Source organism: Eutrigla gurnardus (assembly GCF_963514095.1).
Source record: "Eutrigla gurnardus genome assembly, chromosome: 11".
In the NCBI taxonomy this organism is placed as follows: domain Eukaryota; kingdom Metazoa; phylum Chordata; class Actinopteri; order Perciformes; family Triglidae; genus Eutrigla; species Eutrigla gurnardus.
In genome coordinates, this window is record NC_139925.1 from 11,132,463 (window position 1) to 11,152,783 (window position 20,321).

Genomic DNA, 20,321 nt, shown 5'->3' on the forward strand with positions numbered 1-20,321 from the left:
GGTTAGAAGGTAGAGTAAATGGGGCAGTATAGCAAACTCCCTCATGGCTCCCTGCATACATTTTTCAACACCAGGGTGTATTTCTCCCTGATACATTTGTCCTCTGTCTGAACCAGGTTTTCCCTGGCATTCCATTAAAAGAAATTTAACAGCCCTTTTTTTTCCCCTCTTCTGTCTTCCTTTCCCGCCAGATCAGCGCTTAAGGAGGGGTCAGTGAAGGACCGCGCGTGAGGAATACATGAAGGGCGGGGTGGGGGAGGGGGCGGCCACCACAGCGGCAGTACCACCAAGGTCAAAGTTCACACAGGTAAGCAGATTTGTTCCTTTTAATCCACGGCTCTTTGGTTTAGTCCTGGCTTTTTTTCCTCTCACCCCGACACGGAGCAGACTTGGCACACAAAGACCAACTGAGGGAGTAATGTGGCTGGTTTTGATTGGACCCTCCTGGGCTGGCGGCTGGGGAGGAACTGGGAACTGAGCAGGCTGCAGCTGCTGTTTATGAGGAGCTTGTGCAGGATCTTGTTTGGCTCTGTCTGAAGAACCCAGCCAGTCCTTGCCGAGAAGCCTGTGGCCAGTGTCAACACTCGGAGGATAGGAACAAAACCATGTTGCTATGATTCAAGAACCGTTTGTTTCCAAAGGAATTACATGTATGCGCAGACTTTTAGTGACAAAAAGTGCAGTCGAGTTTAGATTGCCAATTTCTTGCATTTCTTTCTTGACTATGTAACCATAGACCTGACTGGAGTTCAAGTCTATGATCTCAAGTCCAAATTAACAATAGGCTGCTTATTTCCACACTTTTATTTGGTTCTTTGAAGAGTTGTTAGTATATTATAGTATTATAGCAATTTTTTATTGAATTGAATATCGGCACTGCACTATCCGAATGCAACGTGATACTTTTAAGGGGGTTATTGTTAAATAAATTGTCAAATTGGTACGTCTACTGCATGTGCCATGAGCCAGAAAGTAGTCATTTAAAGTAAAGCCAGCCTGGTGCAAAACTCCGCCTAGCTCCACATTTGTACTCACTTTTGCCTTTCCTCCTGTTTCCTTTGCTACCAGGGATTAAGGAGGATTGGGGGGGCAAATAAATAAATAAAGTGCTGGTTAATCTTCCTTAGTGTGATGTGTGTGAACACTGAGCAATGGCACCGCCCGGGGAACATCTGCCTTGCACACACACACACACACACACAAGACAGACAGACAGACTGAGAGACGGACACAGATACTGTACACACATGCAAGGCAAGCAGGGATCAGCCAAACGATAATCACACGGACGTCAGAGCAGAGAAAGCGACAGGTTTAACACACATTCGTCGGCAGAGTGGCAAGTAATGCACAGTGAAAGAAAGAGGGATGCTGTCGGTCGACAGAACAGAGCTGCACAATGTGACGGCACACAACTGCAGACACATGACAGTATAGGAAGACGAGCTTTGCCACGTTCCTCTAACACTGTCGTGCTGCGTTTAGCGCGCCTGGTATCCATGGACTCGTATCTGTTTTTTTTTCTCCCTCCCCCTTGCATTAACGCATACACAGCGCACCAACAGTTGATCAAACAACTGTGCAATTGAGGCAGAATTTGGCCAGACGGCCCACCGGGATAAAGAAATGTAGAGCTCCTCTGGCTTAATTTGTTTAGAAAGCCTATCACCGCTGCAAACATGTTACTGACTGTTGCAGTTTATAGAGGAGTGTTTTTCCCCCCGCAGCCTTAATTGGATGCATTTTTAATGTTAGCGCCACATAGTGTGACCACTGTTGACACCGAACACTGTGGCTGTTGTGAGGCGACGCAGTTGAGGAGAGAGCAAGAGAGTGTGTGTGTGTGTGTGTCTGAGTGTGTAATGGTTGGGTGAAATTTATAGTTCTGCATTAAGCGGGTGCCGGGTTAGTTATGGTGTCGTTTGTAGCTACGCTGTAGTTGACATGCACCTCCTCCTTATAGCATGATACGACCTTATCAGGTACCCTACCTCTATCTGGTGCTACATATCAATATCTATGACATACAGCTGGCAGTTTGTATAATAATCATGGTGGGTGGGTGCTACCTGTGACGACACTGTAAGCCGGGATGACGTTTTCAGTAGTTACTGCCATGTGAGAGCAGGTAGCCTTGAGCTAACCAGTGGATCAGTCGGATCACAATACACACAGAGGGAAAGCTACTTCATTATTTGCTCATGTACATGTACATTACTCTACTATATCTTTATAGCAAATAGTTGTTTGCTGCTATACGTTAAATACAGCTGAAGCTAAGCTAAGTCTGAAAATAATGGTAAAAAAAATGGTTCCCAGAGTAGATCAATCGTAAATGGCCAGTTACGTGTCGTAGCATGAACGGGGAAATGGAGCTTTGTGAAAACAATCACATGAACACTGTCCAGACACAACCAGCTGCAGATCAGCACTAAAGTAGAGAGAATAAAATTCCACCGGTCACCCGATAAAGGCGCCGTATCAATGCCCGTAGTTTGCGTATGTGGAGAGCGCTTGCAAATCAGCGGTGTAGTAGAAATAGTCTGAATGCTAGGCTCGCTTGGTGTGTTGTCTGGGCCTCGTGCCTCATGGCATTCCTAGATAAAGCGAAGGATGTCAGAGCTCTAAGGGATTAGCTCACTCCACGGGAATTAGCATCCAATTCCCAGCCTTCTTTTTTTCATTCCTGACTTTCTTTCCCTCCATTTTGTATCCTGCACCCTCTCCCTTTTTTTGTCCGCTCCTCCTCTTTTTTCCATATTTTTTCTTCTATAAGTTTAAGTTACAAACATGTTCATGTGATGGTTAGAAAGGCACTTCACATAAGAACTCCTGTGCGAGAGACATAGACCAATATAGAACGAGAGACAATATGAGTCTAAGGAGTTCCACTCCTTAGAGAATGGGAGTCTTGAGGTGTTGCAGCTTAGGAGACAGGAATATGTATTTCTGTACTTGCCGGTGATATTTATTGTGGTTATCATCTTATGGCCCATTTTTACACTTCCACAAGCTGCCCCCCCTTTTTTTTGGGATTGTGTGCCGCAAGAAGCATCTTACAAACAAGCGGAGGTATAAAGTCTTGAGAGTGGGAGGATGAGAGAGAACATTGTCTTCTCTTTTCCAGCTCAGGGACGGTGCAGAACAGGTTGTGTGAGGATACTCGCTATCCTTAACAACGTCTAACACTGCCTCCGGGCGACCTCTACTTCTCTGATGCAGCGGAGAGTTGTGTTGTTAAGAGCAGCCGGAATATTTGCATCACATTCCTCGGCGTCAGATGGCATTCCTGCTACGCTATAATTACCAGAGTAACACTTTTACTTGGACATGTTTCGACATAATGAATGAGATAACTTCCATCATTGACTTGAAATGGTTTCCTTTCATAGATGACGTTGCTTCTACACACAGTTGACGAAAATAGACGAGGAAGCGTCAGGGTGTTACCCTGGCTTAGTCTTCTTGCTTTTGTCTAGGTCTCCTGTATTCAACTTCCTGTACTTTTGGTTGTTTGGCCATCTTTTCTATTGTACTTTACTATGATACTATGGGTAATAATTACATTGTAGTGCTGAGGCTTGACTTTGGTAAAAGGAAGTCAGAAATGGGAGCGGTTGGATGATCATACAGGTTGTAAACAAACCCCCAGGCTAACCAAACGTGTTTGGAACAGAAAACAAAGGCAGGTTAAACTATTACATTTACATTTACATTAACATTTAGGTCATTAAGCAGACACTTTTGTCGAAAGCGACTTACAATAAGTACATTTGTCAAAGAAACTACAACATATCATTGCCGATAAAGTAAGAGCTAAAAAATAGAAACAAGTGTTAGGTCCTCGTCTGAGTAAAGTAGTAGCTGTTCAGCAAACATACCTTAAGAACAACAGTGCTATGATCAAACTGCCGTAGGTAAGGTTTTTTTTTTTTTACTCTGCTGTCCTGACATTGGTCGGGAGTTTGTTCCACCACTGAGGCACCAGAACAGAGAAGAGTCTGGACTTTGCTGAGCGACATTTGTTTGATTTCAGCGATGGTGTTACCAGCCGGCCAGCTGAAGTAGAGGAGCGAAGTGCTATTACCCAATAGGGGTGGGAGAAAACTCAATTCAGCATAGTATCACAATACTTTGTGTGGCAATATTGTATGGATGCCAAGTATTGATCTATATTGATCTATAAGTATTAAGGTTGCGTCCACATATTAAACCTTTTTAGTAACAATTGCTTCTTCAGTCCAAAAGATTGTGCTGAGTTTTTTCTCGTGCAATTATGGGTAAAGTATGTGGGATTGGCAGGAAGTTGGTCGATCCGTTTCCTGGACAAAGTGAGTGAAAACTTCATCTAAATAGATAAGGTAGATTTTGACAAACTGCATAATTTGCAGGTGAAAAAGGTAATAAATCGCAATATAGTGCAGCACAAAATGTTTTAAATCACAATTAGATGGTATAGTGACTTTAGTATCGAGATAATATTATGTTTTGGGGCCTCTGGTCATTCCCACTCTTATTACCCAAACTGTCCGGAATTCTGCTCCAACTTTGACTTCAACTTATAATTACCAATATTCTGTTTCCACTGCCCTGTCTGCCTTAGTTTTAGTGATTTCATCATGTTCCCAGATCTCATCGAATACCAAGGGGAGTACAAAGTTATCATAACCAATAGAAATCTTGGCCCAAACTACCAAAATATGACCCAAGATGTAATAAACCAGGATTCTTTTCCTTCAACTATCTCCAAATGTTAATGCAATCTGAAATGACATCACTCCGATGGGCTGCCATCGTTTTTTTGCGCCGGTCGGCCCATGATGTTATCCATCAGCGGGTCTCTCTGTCTGCTGTCGTCAATTACCCAGAGGAAAACAACATTAGAGGCCTGAATGGGACACGGAGCCGTGGCAGACCTGACATGGCTGTGTTATATGATTACACAACCTGTTGGCTGTCCGCCTGTCAAGCGTCTCCCGGCCCTGATGAATGGCTGTAATATGCCACGCATCACAACACGCCACGCCACACACTCATTAATGGCTTCTCATAATGCCAGGGACGTTCCTCCAATGCAGCGTTCACAGAAAGGGGGAGTGGGAGAGAGAGAGAGGTGGTAGTTGTAGAGAGAGAGAGAGAGTGAGAAATGGCGCTCATGAATACTCCAACCTTGTTTCTGTGTCGCCATTCAAGGCGGTAAACAAAAGAAACATGGTGTCCTCATTTGAATAATTTCACAAATGGTGTGGCAAGTCGCCAGCGTCGCGCTCACACGTAACTGGCTGCGAACGAAACGAAAAGGATAACAGAAACGGGGGGGATGAGAGCACAAAAGCAAAAGGGAGATGTAAGAATTATTTTTTTTTTTAAAAAGTGCCACACATATGTTTCTCAATTAGATACATACTCGTCCATCTGTGGCCTATTTGCATAGATTATCAGAAATGTGTGCCACGCGGCAATGCGCGCCAGTGTGTGCGCAAAAACATTACAATAGGGACGCTCGAAGAAAAGGAGATTGAATCGGTCGTCTGTCGGATGCCATCTGAAGCTTAGCTGATTGCGCTTTCTTTCAGTGAATTAGGAGACACACTACCCAAGATGCTCCAAACTACTCCACTCTGAGCTGTAACAAACAGATTTGATTCTCACAGCGACGCCGCTCTCTTCGGAAATAAACGGGTGAAAATAGTTCTGAATGAGCTATTTTCTAAGGAGTCCATGGGGGGAGATACTGTGTACAAGTGGCTTTGTGGCAACAAAGTAAAGTCGTTTCCCCCCCCCCCCCCAAAGTGTACCATGGAGAGGTTATCTAAAACCTACATGACCCCTCAACCACATTAGTTGGTGGTATTTATGGCTCTGTCAGGCTTTTAGTGTTTGATGCCTACTGGGAAGCATCAGCCACATCGAAGGAGGCCCATTGATAAGCACATTCTTTCTTTCCGTTTGACAGGTCTGTGCTCAATATATACTGCGCCTTGTCTTTGTTTTATATTTTTTAGTGTTTGTCTCACATTAAAGCCGGTATTTTGATAGAAACAGACGCAGGTGTTAAGAGATTTTCAATTCCACCTCGCTCAGATGTGCCAGCGTTTTCAGGCTGGATGCCGTGGAGAAAAGTAGCGAACAGCGTTGCACCTGCAGTGTGTGTGTGAGTGTGTGTGTGTGTGTGTGTGTGTGTGTGTGTGTGTGTGTGTGTGTGTGTGTGTGTGTGTGAGGAAGAGACAGTCTGTCTGTATATTCCTCTATCTGTGTGCCTGTGTTAGTATACGTGTTCTCTCTCACAGCTTGACTTTCTCAGTTTGAAATGCAACACCTGCAGACGTGTCTTGTAAACTGCAGCGCCCCAGCTTCCCTCCCGTTCTGAGGGGACCATTGAATCAAAGCAATTAAAGTAGCTCTCTACATGGGGCGACGATCTGGTGCGTGTGTGTGTGAGTGTGAGTGTGTGAGAGTGATTTTCCATTGTTTTAACCAGGGGTTTTGTAAAAAATTGGTTGCGCGTATCCTGGAAGATTTCAATGTCCCGGAGCAATTGGAGAAATATTGGTCATATATTATCCGTATTTATTGAGCTTGAAAACAGTTGATAGGCAGACTGTATAAAGAATGATGCCTTCTCCGTCACCTCACATTCTCACACACATCATTATCATAAGACCCGCTCGGTGTCAGAAAGTACATTTTACGGTTTCCTTTGTTATGTCTGATCTCTCTTGCTCAGGTTATTTTAATAGAAGGATATGTGGAAATTAGCCTATATTAATACAATTTAAATTGTCCTCAGAATTATGAGAGCTATGAATATGTCAGATTTCCCTGTAAAAAAAACGGTTATAAATGGAAACCCTGATTTTAACACCAAACTCTTCTAATTGAACAGCAAAGAGCTCCACACGCCAGCAGGGAAGAGGACCGTTCTGCGCCAATCACAACATTAGCTGCTCTGTCATATTCATAGCCTGTTTAAATATGGAGGTCAGAGGTCGCTTACAACCTGTTGACAGAGAGCAGATTTATGCAACACACACACGTAAACACGCAGGCGGCCACTGCCCAGTTTTTGGCGCAGTGCGTTACAGCAGCGGTTTCTTGTTGCTGCTGATCTTTGGGTCCTTCCAGCTCCAGATACCAGAGAGCCTGAGTTATTCCCCACTCCGCTCCCTGACCCTCCTAATTGAGAACGGCTGTATGCTGAGAAAGAGAGAGCTGAACAGACAGAGAAGAGGGGGAACAGATTCTCGTGTGGAGGGGAACAAAAGCAGGAGTAAATGAATGGGGCAAAGAGCAAGACCTGTGCGGGCCAACACTGATCAAGTGGAGGGTGGCTTGTGTGCTCAACAGTTGGCCTCGCGGAAGCCGAACCTGCCTCCACGTGCCTGGCGGAGCCGAGCTCCATGTCCTAAATGGAGGTGTAGCTTTTTCCATATAGCATATGATAGCTGTAAGAAAGAAAAGAGGGAAACGCTGTTGGGAGCGGAGAGAGCATTGCGGTAGAGGAAAAGCCGAACTCCGAGGGGTGGGAAGAGGAGTGGTAAGCTCAGTGACAGCTGCATGCATGTCGTGGTGGGTGACGGTCTGTCCGTCTGTCAGAGCAGATATTTCTGTCTGTTTAGTGCTGCCTTACTGGCTGCCGGAGACACTCCTCATGTCATCGCTGGGTGCCTGCTGTCACTGGCTAAAAAGGAGAGAGGGAGTGGAGTGTGTGTGTTTGCATGGGTGTGTGTGAGAGAGAGAGAGAGTGACAGAGAGAAACTCGAGCAGCTGTCCTGAAAGCTCCTCTACTCTTGTCAGTACATCTTGAATCTGTTTTCTCCCCCGGTAAGACAGCGTTTCAGTCACTTGTTTGGTCCACCTTTAAGTTTCTGCTTTTAAAGGATGCCACTCCTGGGACATCTAGGGTCCCAAAGGCCGGACGGAAAACATATAGAACAAGTGTTTTATTCCCTATGACACACGGGCATAGAACACAGAATGTCGCCGCTGTGACTGAATGAATATCACCGATATCACGACAGTTCCTAGTGACCTTAAGAATTCGTCTCCCGCGCGGGGTTTGCATTGTGCCCGATCCACTTAATCCAGTGCGTACGCGCACCAATAAACGGCCCTAAACGACCCACTAAAAAGGGTTTTTGTGGTCGAACCAGTTTAAGGGCTTATATGTCCTTGGCCCTTTCGGAATCTGTTGTAAAGCTCCCTCCGGTTCAGGTGGTAAGTACGATGTTAGACAACGCGCGCTGTTTAGACGAAAGGTTTTGTGTTACCAGAATGTAACACACAGCGTTGACTGACGGGTCTGCGAGCTCGCAGCAGCTGTAACGAGAGGACGCTAGGTGACCGTCGGGTTTGTGTAGGAGGCGCAATTTACATGAAATATAGGATAAAAACAGTGTGCCGCTTTAAACGTCCTGGGTCAAATGAACACTGTGTGCTCCAGAAATGGTCCCAAGCTAGACAGTTCACTGCATATTTAAGATATCTAATGTTTTACAGTTTTCTGAATTTGCAGGACAAAAGGAAAAAATTCCACTGTTTACTAAAAGGTTTAACCTCTTATTTGGGATAATACTCGCTGTAATGGCTGCTATCATTGAACACACTGAGGAGAAAGGATTAGCATGAAGCACATGGGTGATTTCAGTGGCTGCATTTTTCATTACTTGAACAATGGACCAATCTGTTGAAAACAGAATGTATTCCTTTTAAAATCATGGGTTTCTCTTTCTTACTAATATGGTGTATTTTTTTGTTTTTTTTTGTGTTGCCTTAAGTGCTGCCCATCGACGGTTTGATTGCAATCATCTGTTGTTGAAGTGTCGTCTGATTACAAACACGTGTTTTTTTTTTTTTTTTCGCCAGCCGCGATGGTGCGGAGTGAGGTAATGGAATATTTATTTTTCTCTATATTTGTTCGGCACCAGGCTGTGTAGTGGCTCAGCGGTTATCGTGAAGCTCGAGGGCTTTTTCACCCACAATGCGGGTCGTATCCTAAAATTGTGAAGTTTTTCCCGTTCTCCCTGTGTCGGCGCTCTGCGTTTCGTGCAGCTTAGTCGAATTGCCCGGAGGTGTGAATGTGAGCAACCCTGAAGGCGATAAGTAGGTATATAAAATAGAGAGAGGTGCCACAGTTTAGATTTAATCACTTCTGATTTAGAGGTCCCTCAGATATCTCAACTTTTCTTGACCTTTCTCGGTCGGCTTCACGGGATTTCTCAACGAGACACTTGTACGACTTAATGAATCTAGGAAGCAGGGTCACGTAATTCTCCAAATGTAATTCCCAGGCTGGAAAACCCCTGATTTTTTTTTTTGCAGTGGTATGAGCTTTCACGGGCGGCGTTGCCTATAATTTTGTGGCGAGCGTGACAACATTAGTCCAGCTTTAGATCGGGTACTGTCAATGCTGGCTTCCTCTGGCTCCTCCGGTGCCCTGACGGTCCCGTAACCACACACCAGTGTTTATGTTCTTTAGGTTAACACGGTTATCTCTGTACGTAACCTGAGCCCTCAACCTACACGGGCACTTGGCTTACGTGTGTGTGGTTTGCGTGCGTGTGTGTGTGTGTGTGATCTTGCAGCTGCAGGACTCGTCTCTTTTCCTTGAGTCTCGCTCCAGAAAGAGCTGCAGGGACTTGCCAGTATTTTCATTCCCTCCGGAGGCATTTCCGCACACTAACAAAGCCCGGCCTGCGTGATGAAACGGAGAGGAAGCAGCTTTTGTGAAGGGAGCAGCCGATTGTGCGTGTGTGTGTGTGTGTGTGTGTATGCACTGCTAACCCCGGTTAACAGTTAGTTACATGCAAATTTACTTTTGAGCTTGCAATTCAGGTTGCTCCAGGCTCTTGTTTGATGAGCCTACTGTAGCAGGAGAACAAGCCTACTCTGTATACCATTCAGGAGACAAAGTTGTCTCTTGTTTGCCTCTAATTAACTGGCATAATACCTAGCTTGTTGGATTGGTTAGTTTTTTTTTTTTACAGCGCTTGTTAACCACTGGCCTTTCATAGACTTCACTTCCTCTGCAGCCATTGCCAAAAGGAAATGTCTGCTGTAGCCCAGGTCACAGTTCTCCAGGGGGTCCATAACACCTTTTTCTCCCTTTTTTTTTTTTTTTACGTTTCAGTAGAACTACAATAAAACAGCCATGTCTGCAATCAATCAATAAGACAGATTGTGAGGAGTCACATAAAAACCAAGCACTATCAGAGCCAAGATATATTTTGAATGTATGAAGGATTCTCTAAAATCAGCTGCGGGAGGCGTGAAGATACAGCTGTTAGAAAGCACGTCTGTCTATCGATCGCCGCTCTGTGTCAGTACGACGGACAAGGCTGTCCATTATAACGAAACAACCATTAAGCCATAGAAACATGATCTCATCAAGGCCCGGGACTGTATAAAAATGTCATGTCACAATTAGCCTGGCCAAAATAATTGCGATTCACAATATTATCCTGATAAGCGTTAATTGTTTAACTTTACATTTTGTTAAGAAATACATATTTGAATTGCATCACAGATTTTTGTGAACATCCTCTTCAACAATCAAATGATCATAAATCCATCAATAAGGGATAAATAAATGTATTTTTTACTGGACACTCGTGACAATTAAACATGGGACCATATGAAAACATTATTTTTCCTTATCATGTAATTCTGGCATTTGTCTATATTTCACTTTTCCATAAATGTTTCCATATAAAGCTGAATCAATACGCAAGAAAAAAAAAGACCCGATTCATTATTCAGTCGACAATCGGCAAGACCAATAGGATTCTACTATGTAAAATCGTTGTCAGGGACACTCCTCGCTCAGTGAGGATTAGTTGTTTTCTTTGCAGTCTGTTAAGTTGGTGGTTTTCTAGAAATTACTCCCAAGGTTTCTCCCAAGAGCTGAGGTCGAAGCTCACACGGAACATTTTTTGCTGTCTCACTTGAGGTCATGACACAGCTACCGAAAATCACAAATGCTTTTTTTTTCTTCTCTTTCTTAAATGGGAGCAAAGCAACTGCAGGTTCTGGCAACCGCAGTGTCGCTGAAGCTGAGATTTTCTTTTGGGGGGTTGTCTACAGAGTCAGCGTCCTGTGGGTTGTTAGCCAGGGCCCAGTGACACACGCTCATGCCCATAAACAGGGATTTGGCCCTCTGGAGAAAATAACCTTGATAATTACTGGGTGCATACGGACCTGCCCACAGCAGGAGGGGGAGGAGGAGGAGGAGGAGGAGGAGGAGGAGACGGGGGTTGACTGAGAAGGAGAAAAAGAGAGAGAGAGCCACATCCGCTGGTGCATTCCTGCATGCTGTGTCATACTGGTGCCGAGTTTCCCCTCAGTTTGCATTGAGATTTCTACGAGGCTGAGGGTACAAAGGGCGGCCAAAGCCACGCTCAGGGCCGCAGACACTGACTTTTTAAAGTTTAACAACGAGCTGCACGTTCAGAGACTCCCGACGGTTACAAAAAGACAACAGACGTGTTTAAAAGTCGACATAAAATGGGAGACATGTGGAGGTGAAGATACACGGAGGAGAAGACAGACAGCCCGGTGACCTAACTGTTGATGCGCTCATAGTTTCACTCACTTCTCCCACTCTCTCCTTTTTTTTTTTTCTTCTTTCTGTCCACATCACATGGGTTCTCTGGTCTAGCTGAATTGGCATCATTACAGCAGCCGGGGCTGAATGTCTGCGGTTGGCTCGTCGCCCGTCTGCTCGCCTGTCATTCTGCTGGTTAAAGAGGCCTTGTTGAACCGCTGCACTGTGCCCGGGTACTACGGGGCCATTCATGCCTGTAACGGCAGAAACAGCCAAGTCCTGTCATCAGCGCTAGCTAGCACATACCAATTTACTACTGGAAATGACAAGGGCATTTTTGCTTGGTAAGCACAGTTTCCCCAGAGCAACCTTGTAACCCGCTTCGTTTTTTGTTGTTTTTTTTTCGTCGAAAGTTTGAATTACATTTCAGAGAACGAGGAGCGCGCTGCCTTTTTTAAACAAACACGGCGTTCACGTCTCAAATATGTTTTCTCCGTCTCCGTTGCATGTACGCCGAGTGTGTAAAGTGAAACAGACTGATCCGTTCCCCAAGGAATCGCACAACAACAGCACAAGACAACAAAACACATCCTTTGTGCTGTCTGTTTTCGAATGCTGGAAAACTTCAAGCGGAGGACTTTAAAAAATACAGTTTGTCACTCAAAGAGAGTCCCCCCCCCCTACTTGCTTGTCAGTTGCTCTGTGTGCCTTTTGGTTAATGGCGGCTCATCCTGTCACAGATGACCTGTGCCTTACTGAAACGCTCTCCGTCCTCTTTTCAGTCCCACACAGAGGGAGGACACGCATGAGAGCCATGACTTCATCCGGCATTCTCCCTCCAACTCCTCTTTGCCTCCTCCCCCTCCTCATCCTCCACTCTCTCTCATCCTCCCTTCCCCTCTCTTGTACGTTTTGTCTTCCTCCCCTTGCCCCTCGCTCTGCGTCTGCAGTCCTAACATCTTCCTGCTATGATTAGCTATAGTGTTTTTTCCCCAGCCAGTGTAATGTCTAGAGCCTCCTGTGTCCTTGGAAAGCAGCCTAATAAGCTCCGACACACACTGCCGTCTCGGCGCTCCACAGGCCTATTCTCCAGTGTCACCCGGCACACACCGAAGTAAACAAAGAGTGCCACACGCACACGTACGCACACCACTCCGGTGTGCTAATAGACCGGCATACCGGCCCCGCCGAGGACAGCGCTGATGCGCGCTTGCTAACGTTGACCTTCCGCGTGCCAATCACAACAAATCTGCTTGTTGATTTGAATATGGGGAGGAGAACAGTGTAAATTGAAAGCAGAAATCCCCCTGGTGTGAGACAAGATGAGCCTCTGAATAAATTATTCAGATGGCAGCCTCTTTCCTGCACGATTCTTCGCCTTCTGCTACATTTAATGGCATCTGTGATGATGCCCATTGGAGATTAATCCAGATGTAAGACGTGTGTGTGTGTGTGTGTGTGTGTGTGTGTGTGTGTCTGTGTGGCCCGCTCGCCCCTCTTCTCATGCATCTCGTCGTTGTGTCGTATGATGGGGAAACAAAGCCTCAACAGGGGAATTTATGTCTTCTCCGGAGAGGGCTGTAAATAAACAACTAGTGAATCAATGCCTCCATTTGTTTTTCTCTGATAATTCCGCGTGTGTCGCGCGGCGGTGTGACAGCGCTCTGCAAAGCCGGGGTGGCTCTCAGCAGCCATATTTCCTCTCGGCAGGAGTGGGAAAACATTCCACGCCGGCCTCATGTTTCATTACCAGGGATCAGTAAATTACTGTGTGCTTTTTAGAAAAAAAACACATTTCACTCAGAGCAGCTCATTTAGCACCATGATGTAGCGTTTGTGTGAGTGGGAAATGATAGCAGCATTAGATATTGTGCTCTAGAGCCACTCAGTCAACTAAAGACACACAGGCATAGAAATTACCAGGTACAATTGAATAGGAAAACCCACACTGGGTCCTCTGGCGAATGTGATCGGGTCTGTGTGAGGATCATTGATTCTCTGCAGAAAGATGACCTTCCCCAACACAAGCGCTTACAAATGGTCCAATGTGAAATATACTGTTTGTGTATACAGTGTTTGCAATATTTCTCTCAAGCACGTTTGCATTACAATAAAAAGTGTTTATATTTTTAAGCCATTTTTCAAAATAGGGACCATTAATTCTTAGAAGCCTTTATATATATATATATATATATATATATGGCTGAGTTTCATCATCCATCTCTAACATTTCTACCTTCAGCCCAAATCAGTGGAATTTAACAAATCAGTTGCAAAAGTGACATTTATACCATTCAATCATAACATCTTACTCTAGGAACTGTTACTCTGGATAATACATCAAATATGATTTTTTTTTTGTGAACACCACAAACAATTTGCCCCCCTCTCCATTATATCTGGAGGTGGAAAGGCAGAAATAGACTCTCCATGGGTGAGCCGGCCCTTTTAACTGGAGGAATAAACTGTTATTTTTCATAATTGCCTTTCTGTGGTCTTCAGCAACAATAATGAGCGGAGCACAGGTCCCAGAAAATATGGGGGGAGTTACTTGTATTAGCTACGGTTGGATGACTAATACGAGCAGTGAATAATGGTGTGGGCACAGTGATCCCAGTTCTTTAGGCATAAAGGTAACCTCCCAGTGTGTAAACCTTGATTAGGAGCAATCATTCAGCTAATGCTGCTGTTGGTAATGCTAACATGACTACACACAAGAGCCTCTAATGAGCGCTGGTTTACCCTGGCTTTCTTTGTGCTCAAGTACCCTTCTCTGTATCCCATATGCAAGTGTGAAATTACAATATCAGATCATATTTAGTTAATTAAACTCATATGACTAATTTAATTTGACTCAAATATGGGGGGAAATGAATAAATCATGGAGGCGTATTTAGCTTGCTAGCGCTGGTGTTAACAGTAATTAATTGTGGGGGAATCTGTAGCCTGTGAAGATAGCTCAAGTCCGCCTACTGTACGAGTACACATGTGGAGGGAAAAAAAAAAGTGTAAGCCAGACGGTTTTGGGTAGCCCTCTAGCAGAATATTAATTAAATGCGAGAGTTTCAAACACAGGAATGAGCGAAAGATGCAATCCTGCAAAGTAAGTCAATGCGTTAATAGTCAGCGAGTGGCCGTCCCGCTAGGAGATCTGCTCATCGTAGCTCCAGATGAGCCAGAAGCAGAGAAGAAATATTCCTCCATGATTAGAACCTAGAGAGTTCAAAGACAGCTGCTAATGCAACAAGATGGGCGAAGAACACTCGCGCGGAAGACGAGAAATCGACTTTGTATTTGTCATTTAAGTATTTCATCTTTCATATTTTGGCGGGGGATTAGAGATGCACATTTTCCTCCAGCTCTGTCAGTCCTTGTTATGCGCTTCCAATCTGTCAGATGCACGACAGGGCGCTTTATTACATCTCGATAAATGATGCCACCTAAGTCTTGTTTTCCTATCACTAAAAAGCAGATTGGCTTTTGTCACGCTCCCCTGATGTGCCATGCGTTCTGTTTTGTTTCATTTTAGACTCGCTCTGTGATTGATGAGGATTAGGAAACGGGTTTTGCCTGTTAGAAAACACAGGAAGGTCCTCATCCACACGGCTGAGGATCCTGATGTATCACCTATGTCTTCATCCGGGCAGTTAAGCATCAGCTTATATGGTGATACAGATACGCTTGTTTCACACGATAACATGGCTGCAGTTTTTGTCTTTTGTTGTGTCATACCAGCCACTAAACACACAGGCGCTGTGTCCCACAATGCACTGGTGATCATGCTACACAGTGTGTTTTCAATATATTTTCGAGGAACAAAATATACATACAGACTTTTTAGTTTTAGGGCACCATCTGTGAAGAAAAATGTAAAGTTCCTTTTATTTCCCTGGGATGCTGAAATCGATACTATGCTTTCTTATTCTCCAAACACTTCCAGAGAACAATGCTGGACCACATACGAGTCGGAACATGCTGAATTCATTGGCGCCAGAGGTTGAACCCCGGTTGTTTTGAGCGAAAGCATGTGTTTACGCGGTGATTTACGTGATAGGGATTGAGATTTTGTGGCTGATGGCATTTCCTCTTTTCGTGGTAGGCAGCTGGTGCTCGTCAGGTAACAGGAAAGTCAGTCACAAGAGACCCAATACGTTGCGATGCCAAGTCATCCTGCGCGTCACTGCATCACTGTTCTTCCTGTGATGTGGTCGATTTAGAAAATACCCCATCGAAGGATGTTTACGGCGACCACATTCTCGCACGTATACGACAATGTTGATACCTTTTCTGGCTCTGCTGCAAGCTGTCCTGAGGGTGTGAAATCTGAACAGCAGTGTTGGCGGTGTCGAAGCGATGGTCAGATACCACGTATGGCTATTGATCTGCTTCCATCTGTATCCATCTCCAAGAGGAGGACAACCGCTAATCTCCAGTCTTTTTGCTTTCTTCAGCAGAAGCTGCAGGACTCCATTTGATGCGAAAACACGCATGAATACCGTTATAATTATCCGTTGAGCGGCATGAATATTATTCAGTTATCCATTGGACTCCATGAATATTAAGTGTTCATTTAAACCTTGCCTAAGAAGACACACTCCATCAATCGTCACCACAGCGTCAAAAAAAACCCACTCTTGACTGATGTGATGGATGATGTAATTGGGGTGAATGAGGATGTGAAGAAGCATCAGAGTAAAGTATGTCCCATTATGGCCCCGGCACACTTGAGTAAAAGGAGACCTTGTCCCTCCGCTTTTGTTTGGAATGCTGCGTAAAATGTCGACAGTGTAGTTTGTACACATGCAAAACGGCATCAAAGCGCTGGAAGGTGAATCTTTTTTTTTTTTTTTTTTTTGGTGGCATCTGCACATTCTGCAATATGCTAATGAGCAAAGCTGCAAAAGCCAGATTGCCAGGAGAGAGAAGAGGAGATGGAGGGAGAGAGAGAGAAAAAAATAGGGGGGGAAGAGAGTGGAAAAGAGAGAAACAGACGGAGGCTGGTGTAAATTATGGATGCAACCTGCGATTTCCAAGAGGAAAAGAAAGGCAGAGAGAAACCTCAAGTCATGCATATCAGATTACGCATTTACCACATTTTCTTATCATGGTCCGTGAGCAAACTCACGGACACAATCTGGCCTCTGTGTGTGTGTGTGTGTGTGTGTGTGTGTGTGTGTGTGTGTGTGTGTGTGAGAGAGAGAGAGAGAGAGAGAAAGAGAGAGGGAGCACTCCATCCCTGTCGACTTGTGTGGAGCTGTGTTGTGCCGTCAAGCGTTCTCTGAACTCGATATGACGTGTGTGTGTGTGTGTGTGTGTGTCGAAAGCTGTGTTGACTTTCATTGCGCTATTGTGTTGCATCGCTTTGTATTGTGTGTCTCAGTGTGTGTGTGTGTGTGTGTGTGTGTGTCTACAATCACATGGCCCCTGATAGTTCACATTTCAACATTGTGCACGCACATGAACACAATGGCAAATCTGTTCTAGGAACCGTTTCACTGACTTTACATCACGGAGATCACACTGTGGATATTTATATGACATCGTTTATCTGTACTTGTCTAATAATACATGGACGGCTGAGCTACCTGTTTGGTTTTGGTTTTTTCGAGATTCTTGACCCTTATGATGTACTTTGCCTCCTTGAGCATTTCTAAGTTAAGTCAAAGTGAGTGCTTGTGTCCCACCACCACATCCCACCCTCGTGTGCCAGTCCCCTAACAGCCTGTGTGAATAATGGATCCATTCTTGAGTCGTGTCTGTGACTGGGGCCTGTGCAGTGGTGTGGTTTCCCCACCAGAGGTGGAGGTGGAGGAGACGGGGAGGGTCTGGGGGTCTGGAAATAGCTCAGCCTCAGTCGGGAGCACCTTAGGTGGGCCTCTGCGCCAGACTCACCTTCCTTTTTTAACATGCTTGCACGACAAGAGCACAATTCTGCTGCAGAACCTGGCACATATTACGCACCTATTTTCCAGTCCAGTTGAAAGGAAATATGGCTTAACCCGTCTCCGTTCAGCTGTGCCGTTTGAGTGATTCCCCTCAAAGATGGGTGGAGAATTAGAAGGGGGAAAAAATCAGCATTTTCTAAGACTTGGTTGGGAGCCACGTTGCACGTAAAACGAGAAGTGGCAAAAGAAACTATGAAGCTGCCCTGGATTTTGCCTCCATGTAAAAATGTGTGTTAATGTGCAAAGTAGGTCATTTATTTGGAGCAGGGACAGCCGTGGTGTGTCTCTCCGGAGCGATGTCAGAAAGGGGAATAATTTCATAAGCAGACATATTGTTGGATTTGGTCAACTGCGCTAGGGATTTACATATACCGATATTTTGTTTATATGCCAAGACCGTCATGTACCAGAGGGGAACGGGGGGGTTTGAAGGTGAAAATGGCTGTACTCAATCCAGAGACAGCATCAGTAACCACAACCACAGATAGCAGCCTAAAAATCAGACTAAATCAGATTACCAAACAAACAGCTAAGAGGATTAATTCTGATCTCTCTCTTTTTTTTTTCTCCATCCGACGGACATTAAATCTGCAATCTATAAAATCCTTTCAAATGATTTTCTATTTGACTTTGCGGCAGTCGTTTTCTGGTCACATGTTTCGGAGTGAAGCTCTTTCTGCTCTCGCTGAACTTTGCCCTTTTGTTCTGCCTTGAGGCCCCCGAGAAATTGCTTTACTAAATAGAGTATCATATCGGCCCTTTAAAAATATCTTCACGAGGTACGACACAAATCTGACCTCGGATCACGCTGTACTCCTGTCTGTTAAGCCCCGTAATGTTATAATAACATGTTCCACCCGGCACACTGGCTGTCAGGAATAAAGCCGTGTTGAAAGATGCCTGTGGCTCTGCGGCTGTCACTTTAACAAGCGGAGCCGCGTTCACTGGCACAGACCTAATTAATAGAAAACATAATATACGGAAGGGAATAATTACACCTTGTCCCTGGTTTTCGGAGATCAAATATGTTGTCGCGTTTCTTGGAATTAATCTTCGGGATGATTTTTTTTTTTTCCCCGGCACACAGTAAATCATTTGTAGTACACTATGTGCTCTGAAGAAAAGTCTGTAGATTAATTTGGTTAATATTTCATAAAGCTTACAAAGGCAGAGGGCATTTGAGGCTTTTCAGATTATTTGTTCTCAGCCAATATTACACACCACGGTTGAGCTGCTGCACCGCCGCGCTGCAGAGTCTACAGCTCTCGAGCACAATGCCAAGACAAGGCACTTGCCGTTAAAAAGTGTTTGTCCGGCGATATCGTTGTTTGTGAAATGGGAGCCGTCCGCATGTACTGCTCCTTTTTTCTCTCTCCTTTTGCCGTGATGCAATTCAAAAGGGGGGCCAGTTCTCGCACGGCATCGTATCGCCCTCCGGAGTGCTGATAACCGCTAACAGATCCGTATTAATATCCTCGCTGGCGCTCTTTGATATATCGGCTGATTCATTTTGAATCTCGGCACGGCCACTCACGCACACCTCGCCTAAACACAGAAGTACAATGCAGCATTGCTCTTGACAGCTTGACAAACTGACGATCCCACTCTCAATCACTCCCGCTCCCTCCCTCCCTCCTCGCTCCCTGATAGAGCCATATATCGTAACCAACAAGACTGTAATCAGCGCAAACCTAATGAAATCATTGCTCCAACAAGCAGCCCCGGCTGCCAGGAAACGCGTCTTAGATCAAGCGCCGTGCTGCCTGTACAGCGGTGCTGTAACCAGACGCTGCATTAAATGTCAGGAGAAGCAGGATTTCTTTTTTGAAAATGTCACTGACAGCATAATAGCTTAGTGGAAGAGTGTCTATGTTTGTATCTCATGACAGCAGGCGTGATATGTGACACTTTGTGTGTGTTTGTGAGTGTGCAGCAATAAAAGCTACCGTATATACAAATGTGAAAGTAAGCCCCGAGACTGCTGTGTGATATGTGAAGTGTTCTAGGCCATTAAAGTGTGTGTGTTTTTTTTATATCTGCACAAACAAGTTGCGCATCTCCAAATCTCCTCATTATCGGCAGCAGGAAAGCTGCCTGGGCACTGGGACAACTGGTGTGTGTGTGTGTGTGTGTGTGTGTGTGTGTGTGTGTGTGTGTGTGTGTGTGTGTGCTCGCATTGCGTGTGCGTGTTTCGTGGCGTTCGAGGCTCATTCCAAGATTTGGTTAATCGAGTTGGCTCGCCCAATCACATCGCCACAGAGTGTGCAGTTGCTTCGGCCTCTGTCTCATTTAGTGGCACCCACGCTTTTGTCCTCTTGCCATGAAAACACACAGGCACTTGTGCGTTTTGCTGCACTACAACGGACGAACACACACACACACACACACACACACACACATCTGAATGAGAGAGAGAGGAAAAATGAGAAAGTACCAATTAAGCTCCTCAGACAGTTCTGCCTACAGACGTCAGGGGGTAGGAGGTGGAGAGTGTTTGTGTTGGAGAGAGGGGACGGGGGAGGGGCTTCGACCAGAGCAGTGGCCTCTAACTTTATGTTGTAGTCAAGTTTTTTTGTATCAACTCGATCCTGTGACATGTCAGTAACACACACATTTATATATAATAGATATATATATAATAGATAGATTGATTGATTGAGGTAAATAGAGTTGTCAAATTTAATTTAAGTCATTTTTATCATTCAATCTACAGTGTCCATACAATTAGGATTGCGATGAATGATTAATTACATAGTTAATTGATTAGTGTCAGTTCTTTCGACCATTCGAGCACACAAAAAAAAGTCTTTTGTTTTGCATGCAGACTTCTGTTC

At 44.9% G+C, this 20,321-nt stretch overlaps 1 protein-coding gene across 2 annotated transcripts in view; it reads left to right on the forward strand.

Annotated features, from left to right (window-relative positions):
- The first annotated feature begins 253 nt into the window (after positions 1-253).
- The window catches only part of zmiz1a (zinc finger, MIZ-type containing 1a), a 72,057-nt gene continuing 51,989 nt past the window's right edge, over positions 254-20,321 (forward strand). Inside the window, exon 1 of one of the 2 annotated variants that reach the window (XM_084021509.1) lies at positions 254-307. The gene's annotated coding sequence lies outside the window, so the exon portion shown is untranslated. The remainder of the gene's footprint in view (positions 308-20,321) is intronic. The other variant, XM_084021510.1, reaches the window with a different exon arrangement.